Raw genomic sequence first — 17,427 nt, 5'->3', positions numbered from 1 at the left:
CATATACATAAGCCATATCATGGAATAGTAGGGCAATTCTATCAAATTATATTTTCATATGTACATAGATGGACAAGTCTACACAGATTGCCATATCCTAACACTTGGGTCATCCTGTGGTAATCAGCACTGACATTTAAGAGAATCCAAATAAATGAACTGGCTAGGGGAAAGTCTGTGCATTCATGACTTTAAACCCAGCCTGTGTATGTGTTTACACATTATAATATTTATATTGAAGAAGTAATTTATCATAGATTATACTGAACTATTGGAGAAATCACTTTTCTTTGGGCTGGACAATTCTAGTCATTCACAAATTGAAATAAATTCTTCAGTTCAGTTTATAGATCTACACCAAATGTATTGAGTTAGCCAAAAAGTGCCTTCAGTTTTTAAGTAAAAATAAAAGACTCATTTTTCATTTTCACCAAGAACTTTATTGAAACATGTATTCACCCTTTTGTTCCACTACCTTCTGCCATTTTTCAGGCAACTTCATAATTCCATCTTCCAAAAACTTTTTATCTCTTTGAGCACAGAACTGTTCCAAGTGCCTTTTACAGTCTTCCAGGGAATTGAAATTTTTTCCATTAAGAGAATTTTGTAAAGACCTAAATAAATGGAAATCTGAAGGTGCAATGTCTGAAGGTGAATATGGTGGATGAATCAGAACTTCCCAGCCAAGCTGTAACAGTTTTTGCCTGGTCATCAAAGAAACGTGTGGTCTTGCGTTATCCTGATGCAAGGTTATGCGTTTTCTGTTGACTACTTCTGGACGCTTTTCGTCGAGTGCTGCTTTCAGTTGGTCTAATTGGGAGCAGTACTTGTTGGAATTAATTGTTTTGTTTTCCAAAAGGAGCTCACAATAAAGGACTCCCTTCCAATCCCACCATATACACAACATCACCTTCTTTGGATGAAGACCGGCCTTTAGTGTGGTTGGTGGTTGTTCATTTCACTTGCCCCACGAGCTCTTCCGTTCCACATTGTTGTACAGTATCCACTTTTCATCGCCCGTCACAATTTGTTTTAAAAATGGAACATTTTCATTACGTTTAAGTAGAGAATTGTATGCAGAAATACAGTTAAGGTTTTTTTCGCTTAACTTATGTGGAACCCAAACACCAAAGTGATTAACATAACCAAGCTGGTGCAAATGATTTTCAACGCTTGATTTGGATATCTTGAGTATGTCAGCTATCTCCTGCGTGGTATAACATTGATTGTTCTCAATTAATGTCTTGATTTGATCACTATCAACTTCAAATGTTCTACCCGACTGTGGAGCATCGTCCAGCGAGAAATCTCCAGCACGAAACGTCACAAACCACTTTTGACATGTTTGATCAGCCACAACACCTTCTCCATACACTGCACAAATCTTTTTTTTGCGTTTCAGTTGCATTTTTACCTTTCTCGAAATAGTAAAGCATAATATGCCAAAAAATGTTGTTTTCTTCCATCCTCAATATTAAAATGGCTACACAAAAATTCACCAATTTTGATAAGTTTTTTTTTAAATGCACACTGATATGACAGCTGTCACAATACAATCTAACAAAATTGTTTCGAATAAAGTTAAAGACAACTAAGTGCTACTAGAGCCATCTTACGGAAAAAAACGAATGAAACTTTTGGCCAACCCAATAACATTTTTAACTGTCCAAGATGGCTAACTGCATAGAAGAAATAAATAAATAGCAGTGAGCTTAAATCCTAGAGAGTGTTCAGTACCTAATTGTCAATAGCTGGACAAGCAAGGGTCATCTTTTTCAATTCCCTCCTCGTATAGATGAGGAAAAAGGAGTCCGGAGAGGTCGGGTTTCATTGTTCAGGTCACGCAGTATATAGAGGCAAATCTCTCATCTTGTTAGTGGGATCAGAGTAGAACCCATTTGGCACACCTTCCTACCCGGTCCTCTTTCCATTACAACGTGTGGTCCCTGACCACCATGATGTCCTTTCATTTGCAGCTTGTGTAAACAACCTCAGCCTGGCTCAGAATTTCCAAGTCTTGCAACTTTGAGGAGGTATTTCAATGACGTATGTTTTCTGGCTAAGGTTGTAAAAAAAAATCTTTTTTTTTAATGAAATCTTATCTGGAATCACAATATAAAAAACAGATAAAATCAATGAATGAGTTTTTCAGGCAATTTAAATCTTCATTGTTTGTGGAACCCCTGAAGCCCTTTTGAAGGTACAAAATACCTAGGGACGGGAGTTGGGAAACTGCTCTAAACTGAGGGAATTAGATATTTGGCAGCAGGAGTTCTGGGTTCTGCCATTCTCCTTGGACTTGGAGAGAGCCAGTTGACACAGCAAAGCATTACTTTGGCATCCTTATGTGTTTTAATAGGGTTGATTTTTTTTTACCGTAATCAAGCACTGAATAATTACTACAATAAGATAATAGTGTAACTCACAGCTCAGCCAAAATGATAGAAAATTGGGGGGAAGGAGTTCTCATGCTTTCTTCCCTTGTCATCTTACATGCATTCATTCAACAATTTTAAAACTGTTTATGTATTTATTTTTGGTACTATTTTCCCCAGAGGGGCTTTGGTCACCAGCATCTCAGTTAGTGCTCCTGCATCTTAGATACCTGTCCTAGGGGAGGCAACAGACACATTTTTTTATTAACATACTTTATGTTGCAGACACTGGCCAGTCGTTAAAACATTCGCACGTGCCATCTGCCCTGTTTTGCTTTCTTCCCATTCATAACTCCAAGTCTACTCCATATTTCAGTTGCTAGTAGTTCTTCAATGCCTATTTCACCCTCACTCTCTCTTGAATAAAGCCATGTCTAACTCACCTGCAGGAGACTAAGATTGCTTCCTCCTTTAAACCCTTATGGCATTTACTCAGACTTCTTTTATAATACTTGGATTTATGAGTTTTAGAGTTTTCACAGTACTTGTCTCCTCTCTGCCCCACCATCCACTCCTCTCCACACCCCACAACGCACACTTCTATTTTTGAGACACTAGCTTTCTTACTTACCTATGTATCCATTGGAGCAATCAGCTCAATGTCTTTTAAAAAAAGAACAGGCTATGGGAAAGATGAATTGAAGACAAATCCTTGCCTTACAATTTTTTTAACCTAATATGTTGGTTCGGTAACCTTTCTGCATCTCAGTTTCCCCATCTGTAAAATGGGGAGAAGACCTATTTGTAAGCCTTTCGTTAAGATTGCAAACAATGCATATAAGGTCCTCAGCCCTGGGCTAGTCAAGGATGTCTGTCACTATTGAGTACATGAATTAATTCACATAGCATGGAGCTTTGGTCTGCAGGTTACTGTGGCTGCAGTAACAGTCTTTCCACCAGGTGTAGAAACCTTACGTGTGTAGATACCTAGGCCAGAGGTTGGTCTGTAAACTCTGTCTTGTGAAGGCCAATCTTCTTTCTACACAATCTGTTCTGTAGTCCTGAGCACACATAAGGCTGTGCAATATAATGGAAAGAACTACTCAAGAGCAAGAAAACCTTGTTTTTAACCTAAGCCTTTTTTTTTTAACCTAAACTTTGTTTGTATGATACTGAGGAAGTCAGACATTTATACCCTCAGGTTTTCATGCATAAGACAAGAAGAACCCTGCCATATTTGCCTCACAGGCTTTTAGCGTGGAGCAGAGAGAATTACGGAAGTGAGAGCCATTTGCAAACTGTGAAGGGAAATACCAATATGAATTAAACATTTAGTTGGCTTTTTAAAATTTTTCAGTAGGTATTATATAAACTTTGTACACAATTTAAAAAATACAAATGGGTAGACAGTGAAAGGCAAGTCTTTCTCCCACTCCTGTCCCCCAGCCATGCAGCTCCCCTCACTAGGGGCAACGGATGTTATCATTTTTTGTTTATCTTTCCAATATATTTATATGCGATGTATTATGTAACTTTTTATAAAAATCTCCAACAGCCCCCTACACCTTCCTCCAGCCTAAGGTTCCACTTCACACTTTTAAAGCCAGCAACACCCGGGGCTGACACTTATAGTTGGCCACCTTGCACTGTTAACTGTATTTACTATTAAGAGGTACTCAGTCACTGAGAAAGATTCTGTGCTAAGTCTGAAAAAGCCATCATTCTCAGCACACAATCCCCCCAGGGAGCAGAGAGCCCAGTGAAGCCCAAAGACGCTACATTTTCTGCTCAGAACCATAATAACTAAATGGTCCCTATTCTCACACATTCCAACTGAAGCCACAATCCATTGAAAATCTGCTGTTTTACTTTTTTCTTCCACTTGCCCTTGCTCAACTTTGATATATATGAAATGATTTATTTGGATTTTCCCCTATATTTGCTTGAAAGAGTTGTTTGTATACTACTTGAAACCATCTTAATCTTTGGCTGACTTTTGTGCGATATTTACATCCTATCACATCCACAAGATTATAGCTCAGATTAATTAAGTGTCACTATACCAAGCCCTTCCAAATCTTTAGGTGAAAAGTCTTCATTAGCTTAAGTATGTGGCTTTAATATTAGAGAGCTTCTCTAATATTAAACTACTTCAAATGAGCGTTGTAAACCCTGAAACTTAAAGATTGTATTCTTTGAAGTCTTCTGGTAGGTACATCCTGAATTTTGAAGATCACACTTAAAATGATCAAGATTAATGTTTTCAGTGATCATCTGTGTTAGTCTTTAGTCACTTATTCAGTCAGGGTCCAATCAGAAGACAGAAACCCTGTCTGTTCTTTAAATAGAGAGAATGTAGTATAACCAGGTGTTGGAGAACTGAAAAGGGCACACCAAGGGCAAAAAGGGAACTTGGAGGTCTCCCAGAGGTAGCAAGTGAGAAAGCAGAGGGTTCCCCTGAGCACAAACAGAAGAGGTGGAACTGTTCAAACCTGCAAGCCTGGAATTAGAAGCATGAAGGAGTTTGGTGGAGCTGAAACTCAGATCTCTGGGGATGAGACACAGTTAAACTCATGCTGCTGTGTCTGACCTGCGACCTGTGACCTGGACCTCTAAGGACAGGATGCTGGTGTTTCTGACGGGATGTGATGAGGCAGACTCTACAGGCTGGGAAAACCGCAAACGGGCATCCATTGCTTCTACTGCAAAATACCACCATGGCCGAGTGGAAAAGCCCCACTGGGTGAAGTCTGAGGGTACAGGAAGCAAAAGCAGCAGTGGGAATAAAACAGGAAGCACTGAGGAAGGCAGTGCTCCTTCTCCGGCCTCCAGCCCTGCACTCTCACCCCGTCATCCATCCATCAGCAGAGCCCACTCCAGAGCAGCTGGCAAAGCGGAGATGTGTTCCGCCAGCTCCTCAACACCACAAAGCGGGGAGGGAGAAGGAGGGAGGTACAAAACGGGAGTGGAAAGAGCTTAATGCCAGGCACAGAAATGTTATGTATTCAAAGGGGAACCTTTGAAAAGAGAATCATTCCCAAACCCAAGCAAAGAGGTGAAAAATGAAAAGTCCATCATTGTTTTAGGAAGACCTGTGAACTGTCCACAGCTTCTCAAACATTGGTCAGTAGAATTTATAAGTTATTCTCTTCTATGCTTTTGAGATAACAAATATATTAGAAGATTTTGATGAAACACCATAATATTACTCTCAGTTAAGAATGAATTAAGTGGAATATAAATCATCTCTCCATCTCCACTCTGAAGCAGAACTATTCCTCTACCTTAAGTGAATATCTGTCTCTTGAGATGCCTGAATTAGGTGTTTCACCCACTGAGAGATGCCATTTAAAAATGAGACATTTTGTGTTTACTTTAGGTTAAAATCAATTAAGTTGGCCTTTAAGTTGGTTCTTCCCATTTGTATTATAAAACTGATTTTCTAGTTCTCTTGAACAAAGATAGTACAAGAAACCTATAATAGACCTGGAGGTGTGTGTGTATTTCTGCAAGTGTGTGTATGATCTATAAGAACTGGCATCCCAAAATAAAAGTGAGAGTTAGAATAAAACTGTTGCTATACTCTTCTTCTACTGACCTGATTCTGTTAAACTTAGCCCCAAACATATTATAGCTTCAAAAGAACACAAAAATGACATTCCAAATTAATATCACCTCTTTTGAATTATGTTGATGACTCTTTGTTGAGTTTTTGAGCCTGTGAGTTGAGGTAGATTAAAAATGGTCACAAATTCTTTACAGATTCTTCCATCAAGAAGTGGAGTCTAGGGACTTCCCTGGTGGTCCAGTGGTTAAGACGACATGCTCCCAATGCAGGGGGCCCGGGTTCGATCCCTGGTTGGGGAGCTAGATCCCTCATGCATGCCTCAACTGGGAGCCCGCATGCAGCAACTAAAAGATTCCACATGCCGCAACGAAGATCCTGCACATAGCAACGAAGATCCCATGTGCCACAACTAAGACCCGGCGCAGCCAAATAAATAAATATAAAAAAAAAAAAAAGAAGTGGAGTCTACTTCCTCACCTCTTGAATCTGGGCTGGCTTTGTGAGTTTCTTTCATCAATAGAATGAGGCAGAAGTAACACTGTGTGACCTCCATGCCAGGTCTCAAGGGGCTATTTCCTCCTCTCTGCCCCCTTTCTTGCAGGCCTCGGGGGCTCACTGCCCATTGCTCTCCTGTATTTCCTGCCTCTTTTCAAGAGCTTCCCACTGCTGTGGATCAGACAAGAGTCCTTCCTGCCTTCCTCATAGCCTAGGACTATCTCACTTTCCATGCATGTAAAGCAGCAAAAAAGCAGCACTAATTATTTTAAGTGGTTCCATAGCAAATATTTTATTTATTTTAATGTGTATGAGAAAAAAAACATAACTAGCATGTGAAACAGATATTACTGTTTAGGTTGTTAATTTCCTTTTTAAATAAGCTGTTTAGTAAAAAAAAAAAAAGGTCTACAGTTTAAACAGATCAAGTCAGTAATAGTAAAGTCTGTGTTTAAATATGGAAAATTTTGGGGAAATTCTGCTATGAGGCATATTGGCTCAAATCCCACTTGGTGCAAATACACGATCCAGTTTAGTTTCTCTCCTTTTACCAAGAGGACCCCTCTAACTTCAAAATCCTCCCCACTTCAGTTTTCTATCTTCCTTCCTTTCAGTCAGATTGCCCAGGAAAATCAAGCAACTCTTTGAAGCTTCTCTAACTGGTAGTGAGATGCAAATTCTTGAAATACGCTACTCTGCCTCCCAGTAAATGTCGGTGTACGTTTTTGTTTTCTTATTACATAAGTATTGACTCTGTGATGTTACCTCTAGATTTGGTGCTAAGTCACATACCATCTCTTTTTTCTTGGGCTTCTCGACTCCTCTGATGCACTCTGTATTTTCCTGCCCCCGTGCCCACTACTGACTATCCTTAACCCTAATCACTTTACTACGTGTCTTTATTTTCTCATCACTCTCTATTTTAAGTTCTTAACTACTATTTTGTCTTCTCTTCACTTTTTTCTCTCCTTTTTATCCCTACTTCCCATCACCTTCATTCTTCATTTTATTGTTTCTCCCCCTACATGTGTTTTGCTAGACTTCCCTTGAAATACAGAGGAAGAGCAAGTAGGGGATTTGTAAATGTATTTGCTCATGTAAAGATGAAGAGAATCAAACATTTTTGCACTTCTGAAGTTCTTTCTGCACTTGGATCCTGCTTGATTTGTATCACCTATTCCCTTAAGAACATTCTCACTCAAAATAAATTACAAAATTTCTGGTCTAGAATTGATCGGATATAAGATTATCTTTAGTCCTTGAATGAGACTTTGTGTTTAACACAAATTACATATTCCTCATAGGTTGGTGTGCAATTTCCCACACAGATAAGGTCTTTGAAAAGTTCTTTCAAAATCAGAATGATTTTTCTATGTTTTGACAGATGTACAAATGAGTTCTTTGGAGTTTAGTGTTTCAAATGACCACTGAGTCTCCAACTTACTTGAATTTTCATGATGTTATTCTCTTTTAATTGTAGAAAAATGTCCAGCCCCTAAGTTTTGTTTCTTCACCATAGGAATTCCCTCAGATTTTGACTGAGTAGTCTAAGGTTTGGGGATTGGAAGTGATATGATACCAGTATGATTAGCACATTCATAGAAATTTATAGATTTACAAATATAGACAGTTACTGATAAAATGCTAGGAAGACAAAAGAGAAAAATTCAAGGTTCTAAATAGGTAATACTTATGGAGAGAATATGTCATATAAGGATTAATCTGAAGAAATGAAGCAGGTTTAGACTAGATAATCTAAGTTTACATTAGCAAAAATCAAAATTTTCCTTTGTAACACCAAGAGTTTTCAGATTCACATCAGACTCTATCAGAATGAAAGCTGTTTTCCCAAAATAATTTCAGTGGTTCATTTACAATTTATTATCTAGAAAGATGGCTTTATTCCTTTTAAATGACTCAAAATAATGTAATATTTTCCTTCAATAGAGCATAAGATTGTTGAGAAGTTATTCTCAGGGAACAAGAACCACCTATGTTTCTCATTACCTTGCACATACAGATTTTGAATTTTACAGGGTAGTGATTCATATTTGATCTAGTTTTATAATAGAATCTGATTTGGCACAATGGATTAAATACTAATACATTTGTTTCATAAATGCTGGAGAGGGTGTGGAGAAAAGGGAACCCTCTTGCACTGTTGGTGGGAATGTAAATTGATACAGCCACTATGGAGAACAGTATGGAGGTTCCTTAAAAAACTACAGATAGAACTACCATACGACCCAGCAATCCCACTACTGGGCATATACCCTGAGAAAACCATAATTCAAAAAGAGTCATGTACCACAATGTTCACTGCAGCTCTATTTACAATAGCCAGGACATGGAAGCAACCTAAGTGTCCATCAACAGATGAATGGATAAAGAAGATGTGGCACATATATACAATGGAATATTACTCAGCCATAAAAAGAAATGAAATTGAGCTATTTGTAGTGAGGTAGATGGACCTAGAGTCTGTCCTACAGAATGAAGTAAGTCAGAAAGAGAAAAACAGATACCATATGCTAACGCATATATATATGGACTCTAAAAAAAAAAAAAAAATGGTTCTGAAGAACCAAGGGGCAGGACAGGAATAAAGACACAGACGTAGAGAATGGGCTTGAGGACATGGGAAGGGGGAAATGTAAGCTGGGACGAAGTGAGAGAGTGGCATGGACATATATACACTACCAAATGTAAAATAGATAGCTAGTGGGAAGCAGCCGCATAGCACAGGGAGATCAGCTCGGTGCTTTGTGACCACCTAGAGGGGTGGGATAGGGAAGGTGGGAGGGAGACTCAAGAAGGAGGAGATGTGGGGACACATGTGTATGTATAGCTGATTCACTTTGTTATAAAGCAGAAAGGAACACACCATTGTAAAGCAATTATACTCCAATAAAAATGTTTTAAAAAGCACACATTTGTTTCCTAGATGTGGCATTTAAAAGTAGAAATGTGACAAAATCCAGTGTTAACTGGTCTAATCCAATAAGGAATTTAATATGTTTGAGTCTGTTAATGCACACTGAGAAACTTAACAGATTTTTTAACATTGTTATTCTATCCAAGAAAAGTTTTATTTTCTCAAAGGGAACTTTTTAATATGCCACACTACTAAGAAATAGTTAAAATGGATGTTGATGTGACTGGACTTGGCTTGTTCTTGAATTCTTTAGTTCATTCCCCACATTTGTAAGGGACTACCTTGAATCCATTCCAAAAGGGGGCGAAGAGGGTGTCATAGCCAAAAGCACTGCCTGGGTTCAAATTTCTTCTTGGCAAGAAACAGGACAAGTTCTGACAGCCTCAGTAGCCTCATCTCTAAAATGGGCATCATAACAATACCTACTGATGCTGGCTCTTGTGGGGACTAGCGAGCAGTAACAGTAGAGGTGTGTAGAAACCACCTAATTAATAACAGGGATTAGACAGACAAAAGGTTAAAGTGGGGATGCCTTTTTCTCTTTTTTTTTAAGTAACTGACCTCTAGGGTTAACAAGTTCCTTGTAATGGAAACTGGTTGAATCAAAGGTATATATAGTCATGTCTGCTTTTTATGAGCGGCACATGTGAAGATTTTTAAAAATTATGTTAGCCCTCCTAGCCACACTGTTTTTCATGGACAAGCCAGTTTGTCAAGTACCATTAGGGAAGGACCCATACTGTGTCAACTGGATGGAGTTTAAATGGTTTTCAAGTAAAAGACTCAGGCAGCTAAATCAGGTTGGACTATTCCACTTCCCTCTGGTTTAATCTTCCAGACTTGTGACCTGAGAAGTTTATGGCTAGAGCTGATGAATTCGTACACTTTGTGAAAACAGTATGTGTGATTAAATTTGCTCTTATAGAGTGCCAAGAAGCCACCAACTCAAATGCTGTGGTAAAATCTTTTTTTTATTATTGTCTATTAACATGACAGAACCTAAAAGAGAAATGAATATGTGAAAACAGTTGATAGAGAGGTTCCAAGTAATATACCTGGGCAGCCTGGGCAGCTGGTTAAGAGCAGAGGATTTGGGGTCAGACAGAATGAGGTTCAGGTTACTTGTGTCCCTAAACCTCAGTTCCCTCATCAGTGAAATGTGGAAAATTATGTTTTTCAGTCTGTGCTTTCAGGAATAAACTAGATAAAATGTGTAAAGGGAGGAGTATTAGATACAGCACATTTTATAAACCTGAAATTGCTTTTTGGTCATCCTAATGACCAGGTTCTCGATGATTCCATTCATTTCATTTTTTTTTCACTTACAAATGGTCTTCTGATTAGGCAGGGGCAAATGTTTTATGCATTTTCATGCAAGTTGAAGCCAGGGAATAAGAATGGGAAGTTATTTAGTGCCTGTTTATATATCTGGCACTTTACATATTCAAAACTGTTTAATTCTGACAATCAAATTCCTCTCAGGGAAATTTTATTATTTCCATTTTACAGATGATAAAACAGAGCTTGAGGGAGATTAAACAACTTTCCAAGTCACACAGTCTCCAAGTCGTTAAGGGGCAATGTAGGAAACTGTACGCAAGACCTCTGATTCAGAAGCCTGTGTTCCTTCCACTCTATCGATGCCATTCAGCTTCACAATATTTAAAAAATAACTGGGCTTTGTGACCACTTAGAGGGGTGGGAGGGAGACACAAGAGGGAGGGGATTTGGGGATATATGTATATATATAGCTGATTCACTTTGTTATACAGCAGAAACTAACACAACATTGTAAACCAATTATACTCCAATAAAGATGTTAAAAAAAAAGAAGAAGAAAATAGAGGGCTCTGGAGAAAAATCAAAGAAAATAAAAGCTGATTCTTTGATATAAATATAATTGATAAATCTAAGAAAAATAAAATAAAATAACCGGGCTTTGTGTCTGAGTGGCCTTAAGGTAGTATGACATCACTGGCATGTATCTATCAGGCGCTTGGGCCAATCTTCCTACGTTAAAGAATTTTCTTTTTAACTGTGTCTAAACAAGCCATGCAAGGTAGAAAATAAAGCAATTTTTAAATTATCCCAAATTATAGGGACATATTAATCACATAATCCTGGACTCCCTGTTATATCTAAGAATACCTCCCCACCCCTATTCCTTTCAGCCCTTTTTAGGCTCCAGACTGGCCCAGTGTTTTCGCGTCTCTTTCTGTGGGTGTGCACATATCTTCAGTACCCTCACTACAGTGCTGCTAGCTTGTCTTGCATGGTCTGCTCTCTCTACATAATTGACACAGTGCAGGCTACTGAAAATGGCGATCCATGTCGATTTGGTCAGCCAGCCTGGATCAAAGTATAGTGGTGGAATAACACAGGCTGAGACTCAATGTCACCAGTGGATTCCTTCTTCTAGAACATAGGATGCACTCAGGAAATGTTTTTCTGGATTGACATTAAAAAATACTTTAGTTTTTCTATCACATAACTGATAAAGTGTAATATATCAACTAGCAAAATTGTTTACAGGAAATGCAATGAATGAGCAGATATATACAGTTGACCCTTGAACAACACGAGTTTGAACTGTGCAGGTCCACTTATACGTGGATTGTGGATTTTTTTAAATAAATACTACAGCACCACATGAACCTAGGTTGGTTGAATCAACGGATGAGGAATCACGGATATGAAAGGCTGACTATGGGACTTGAGCATCGGAGGATTTCAATATCCACAGCGGGTCCTGGAACCAATCCCCCAAGGATACCAAGGAAGACTGTACTTTGAAGTGAAACAATAGGGGATTTTATGTAAGAGGAACCTATTTATTATAATCAAAAGAATGCCTCTTTTACAAACCAGGAGTGTCCTTCTTAAGTGTGGCAAACAATGCTTGCTTTAATGTTTTATTTGTTTAGGTTATACTCCTTGCCAAGAGGAATGAAGCCCAAACCTCATAACATGGTCACTCCAATCTACCCAACCTATATATCCGATTTCTTTCTCTATATTAATTCCATTAATTCCATTACCAAACCCATCCCAGCTAAACTAGTCTATTTTCTGCCTCTTAACGCATCTTGGTATTTTCTTCCTCTGAACCTCTCCCAATGACACTTCTGTGGCTTTGATGCTCTCGGTCTCCTCTCCCTTAATTCAAACTTTTCCCAATGGTGAAAAAGTTATATCCTGCCATTTTTACTACTCTCTTGGAACTATCACTTGGTGTCTGATGTTGTGACCAATATTTGAAAGCCAACTGACTTGTCACTATTGTGCTATATGCTCTCTGAGGGCAGGGGTGACATCTGTCTTTTTAATAATACATCCTCAGGATCAGTCAGGCAATAGGCACTCAATAAATATTTATTGAATGTCTAAAGGAAGGAAAGAAAATATGTCTGAACTCATCTTACAGACTTTTCCTGGGCAAACACTATGCTTTAGATTTTTGTTTTATCTCTTTAGCATTGAGTTCAGTGCCTTGAGCAAAGCAACAATAAAAATACTGTTTTTCGATGCACTAAGTTAATGTTTGGAAAGTCACGCAAAATTGCGTTTGAGGTTTCTTATAAAATTTTTAATCTTTTTTTTTAATCCAGTGTTTCTTTTGTAAGATAATGGTAATTCTGATTTAAATTAAATGTATTTAAATGTACTATAATGGTTTTTAAATATCCCTTTCTAGTTCTCACACAAACTAAAACTCAAGAAAAATATGTTGATCTTATCTATACCTTTAAAATTAAGGTAATTTCCTATAGTAGTGGGTTTCTTGGTAACACTTTCTGAATATGTCATAGTCTATGCTGTTCCCTCTTCCTTCAAACCCTCATTGACTCCACCCTGCCATCCTTTAACCCAAGATGACTGACACATTCTCTGGGTCTCTATTTTTTAGATGTTACTTTTTCCAAGAATCTTCCCCTGACACTCCACTCCACTTTCTCATGGATTTGCACAGCACCCCACTACTCACTTATTACATCACATGGTAATTATCTAATTCTCCACTAGACTAGATTCCTGAGAGCAAGTGCCCTGCTTATCCTTTTCTTCCCAGAAGCTAGCATAGTGCCAGAAATATAGTAGGTGCTCAACAAGTATTTATTAAGTGAATAAATGCCCTCATGAAGAATGAGGGGTAACTCAGGCTTAAGGTTTCCACTTAACACTGGTTCTGTGTGTAAGAGTCATCAAATTAAAGGTAATCATTAATTTTGAAGGGAATTTAGAGTACTACTTCAAGAATTGTGTAACAGCCTCTGCCATGGAGAGGGTGGAGTAGGGAAGGGATTGAAACTGAGCCAACAAACAAAAGAATGCCTGGAACTGATTCAGTAGAATGCCCAGGCATGGCGTGATACTGTTTTATCCAAACTTGTATTTGTATGATGGTTTCCACCACTTCTTTTGTTCCAGTCCCCAGTGTAGAAATGTCCACTACAACACTCTATAGAGTTAAGTATATGTATAGAAGGGTCTATTTATATTTGGGTAAAATAAGAAATATGTTGGACAAATAAATGCATGTGAGGTGTTGGCCAATCATTAGGCAGATACTATGATAAGACTTTGATGATCTTCAATCTATCTTCATGATTAGGCCTGTTCCATAAGGCAGTGGTTCTCAAGAACCACTAAGAATCACTGAGGATCTTAGAATCGTTGAGAATCCCAGGCAGTTTTTGTTTATGTGGATTATTTCTATCAATATTCAATATATTAGGAATTAAAACAGAAAATTTTTTAAATTTATTCATTTATTTTAAAATAACTATAGCATATCTACTATGTTAACATAAATAGCATCATGTTTGTCTGAAAATAACTATATTTTCCAAAGAAAATAATCTAGTGAGAAAAGTGGCATTGTTTTATATTTTTTGCAAGTCTCTTTAATGTTTGGCTTAGTAGAAGATAGCTGGATTCTCCTATTGCTTCCGTATTCAATCTGTTGTGATATGCTGTTTTGTTTGAAGCAAATGAGGAATCTCTGGTTTCACACAGATATGTAGTTGGAAAATGAAGTAACAGTTTAATAACTCTTTCAAATAATTCTGGATATTTTTCTTTGGTGTTATATGAAAACTCAACAAGTGGTAGTTTCTTAAACTTTATAATTGCAGTACAGAATGTGAAACCACATCAGTTAATGTTTCATACTCTTATATTAAAATTCATTGGTCTGTCTTGGGCTTTGAATGGATCTGTAACTGATGCATGATTTTAGAACATCACACATTATTGGTCATTTGGAAAATACTGGTGCACTGCATAAGCAGACTTCCAAATGTCAAGACATTTCATTGTACAATATCAAAAAACCATGTTAATTAAAAAGGCCACAATCCTATTAGGAAAGAGTTTATGTTTTGGGAAGCTGTCAAGCTCATGGTAGCAGATACAAGTTTTCTAATTTCTATTTTTTTTTTCCTTGAAAGCTCAAATTTTTCATTGAAAATAAATACTGCCAGTTGTTTACCTTGAAGTGACAGGCTCACTTAATTTGTTTTGAAAAACAGTGTCTGCCAAATATCAAGTGTGAATAACCATAGTTTGTCTGTCAGTTGTTCTTTCAAGTAAAAATATGTTTCATGAAAAAAAACAACAACTAGTTTAGTTCACAACTCAATTACACAAGGGTCTTAATTCAGGACAAACACTGTATGCAGAAGAGAACTTTTACGTGTGTCTCTCACTTTGCTCTACAGAATATTAAAAAGACAAAGTCGGTCTTCCCTGGTGGCGCAGTGGTTGAGAATCTGCCTGCCAATGCTGGGGACACGGGTTCAAGCCCTGGTCTGGGAGGATCCCACATGACGCAGAGCAACTAGGCCCGTGAGCCACAACTACTGAGCCTGCGCGTCTGGAGCCTGTGCTCCGCAACAAGAGAGGCCGCGACAGTGAAAGGCCCGCGCACTGCGATGAAGAGTGGCCCCCACTCGCCGCAACTAGAGAAAGTCCTCGCATAGAAACGAAGACCCAACACAGCCAAAAAAAATAAATAAATAAGTCAGGAGCTCTTAAAAAAAAAAAAAGACAAAGTCAAGGGTTAAAATTTAGTAAAATGAATAATTTTACTGCTTCATCAAAGGCATTCTTAGGAGAAACTGACATTTGTAGCAGTGGAGATGACAGTAACTACTAGTACGGTTTGGTGCCGCTGCCTTGATTCATGCTAAGATGTTAGCAGTTTTACCCGCTATTGCTTTTGTACTATTGATATTAGCGCAAATGTCAACACAGTAAAAAAGGCAAATTACCATCTTCAAGTTAATATGATAATACCTTGGCCTTACAGATCTCCCTGAAAGGGTCTCATGCCCCACCCCCCCATGGTTCTGTGGACCACACTTTGAGGACTGCTGCCTTAAGACAAGGGCTTGAACTAGGACTTCTCTTAAATACTTAAATTACACTCTTAAGTTTATAATAGTCTTGGACTTTTAATTTTTTCCCAATTGACTGAATATTTATGAATTTCATAGTTGAAAGGTAAATTGAGGGCTTCCATGGTGGCACAGTGGTTAAGAATTTGCCTGCCAATGCAGGGAACACGGGTTTGAGCCCTGGTCCAGGAAGATCCCACATGCCGTGGAGCAGTTAAGCCCATGAGCCACAACTACTGAGCCCGCGTGCCTAGAGCCCATGCTCTGCAACAAGAGAAGCCACCACAATGAGAAGCCCACACACCACAAAGAAGAGTAGCCCCCACTTGCTGCAACTAAAGAAAGCCCGCGTGCAGCAACAAACACCCAATGCAGCCAGAAATAAATAAATAAATTTATATTTAAAAAAAAGTAAATTGAAATATAAGTAATCAAATATCTGCCAAACACGAATACAGTATAGTACCTAATCCTCACAAAACATCTGTAAGTCAGCTATAATTTGTTCCATTTCTATATTGGAAAAAACAACACTGAAGCTCAGTGAGATTAACCTATTTGTCCCACAGCAAATAATTATCAGGGTTTAGAATTAAATACAAGTCTGTCTGACTAAATAATGCATGTTCTAACTAATATGGCACATCTCTCAAGTCTCTCAAAACACACTGAGGATCTGTACATATATAAATATAAATACACACAATGCCATTGGCTTTACTAACGGCACATTTTTTGAGAAGACAGCTATATTGATATACGCAAATCCTGATGTTCAAAATCAGGGATATTTGGGGGAACGTTCATAAAAATACCTTTCAGAGTTTTTATAGAACTTTCCCCATAGACTACTCAGTCTGTCATTAATTGGCTGATTTAATAAGTCACTTTAACGTCTTTTGGACTCAGTTTCTTCCCAATGGCAATTTTAAAGCACTATCTTAATGCCTGATTTATCTGAACTCCCATCAACACTGTGAGATTCACCAGGTAGATATTGGTGCCACCACTGTACTGAGGCAGGAAAAGATCCTCAGAGAACTTCATAGACTTCTCTGCCTTTCTCTCTCCACCTGCTTTTCCTTCAGCATTGTGCAATTAAGACCAGGTATATCAAATAAGGAAAACAAACAAAAGTACGACTACAAAAATGCTTTTCTCATCATCTCTCTCCTTCCCTTCAGGGCCAAAGTACTAGGGAAATGAGCTATGTTCTCTGTCCCCATGATCTCACCTTCTCTACCTGCTATTATCTGGATCTATTACACACATACAACAGAAACTACAATTGCTTGGGTCAAGATCACTGAGACATTCTGAAAAGAGTAGCAGTTGCTTTTTAGCCTGGTTGTATTGTTCACCCTGCCACCTTCCACCTTGGTCACCAGTCCTTTGCTTCCTCAGTTTCATCAATGCTGCTCTCTCCTTGGTCTCCTCTTCCCTCTCTGGTCTCCATCTGTTTCTTTCAAAGGCCCCTCTTCCCCATCCAGCCCTAGAACATTGATGTTGTGCCATGATCCTTCCTAAGTCCTCTCTCCCTGGCTGCCTTCCCCCTCTCCCTGGCTTCAAGAAATATCTGAATGCTGATAACTCCTGATGGAGCCTCCAGCTTGGATCTTCTCTCCTAGGAACTTTGTTTCTGGCTGCTTACAAGGT

Source organism: Balaenoptera musculus, chromosome 5 (assembly GCF_009873245.2).
Source record: "Balaenoptera musculus isolate JJ_BM4_2016_0621 chromosome 5, mBalMus1.pri.v3, whole genome shotgun sequence".
NCBI lineage: Eukaryota > Metazoa > Chordata > Mammalia > Artiodactyla > Balaenopteridae > Balaenoptera > Balaenoptera musculus.
The sequence above is the reverse complement of the archived record's forward strand: the minus strand, read 5'-3'. Positions refer to the sequence as shown.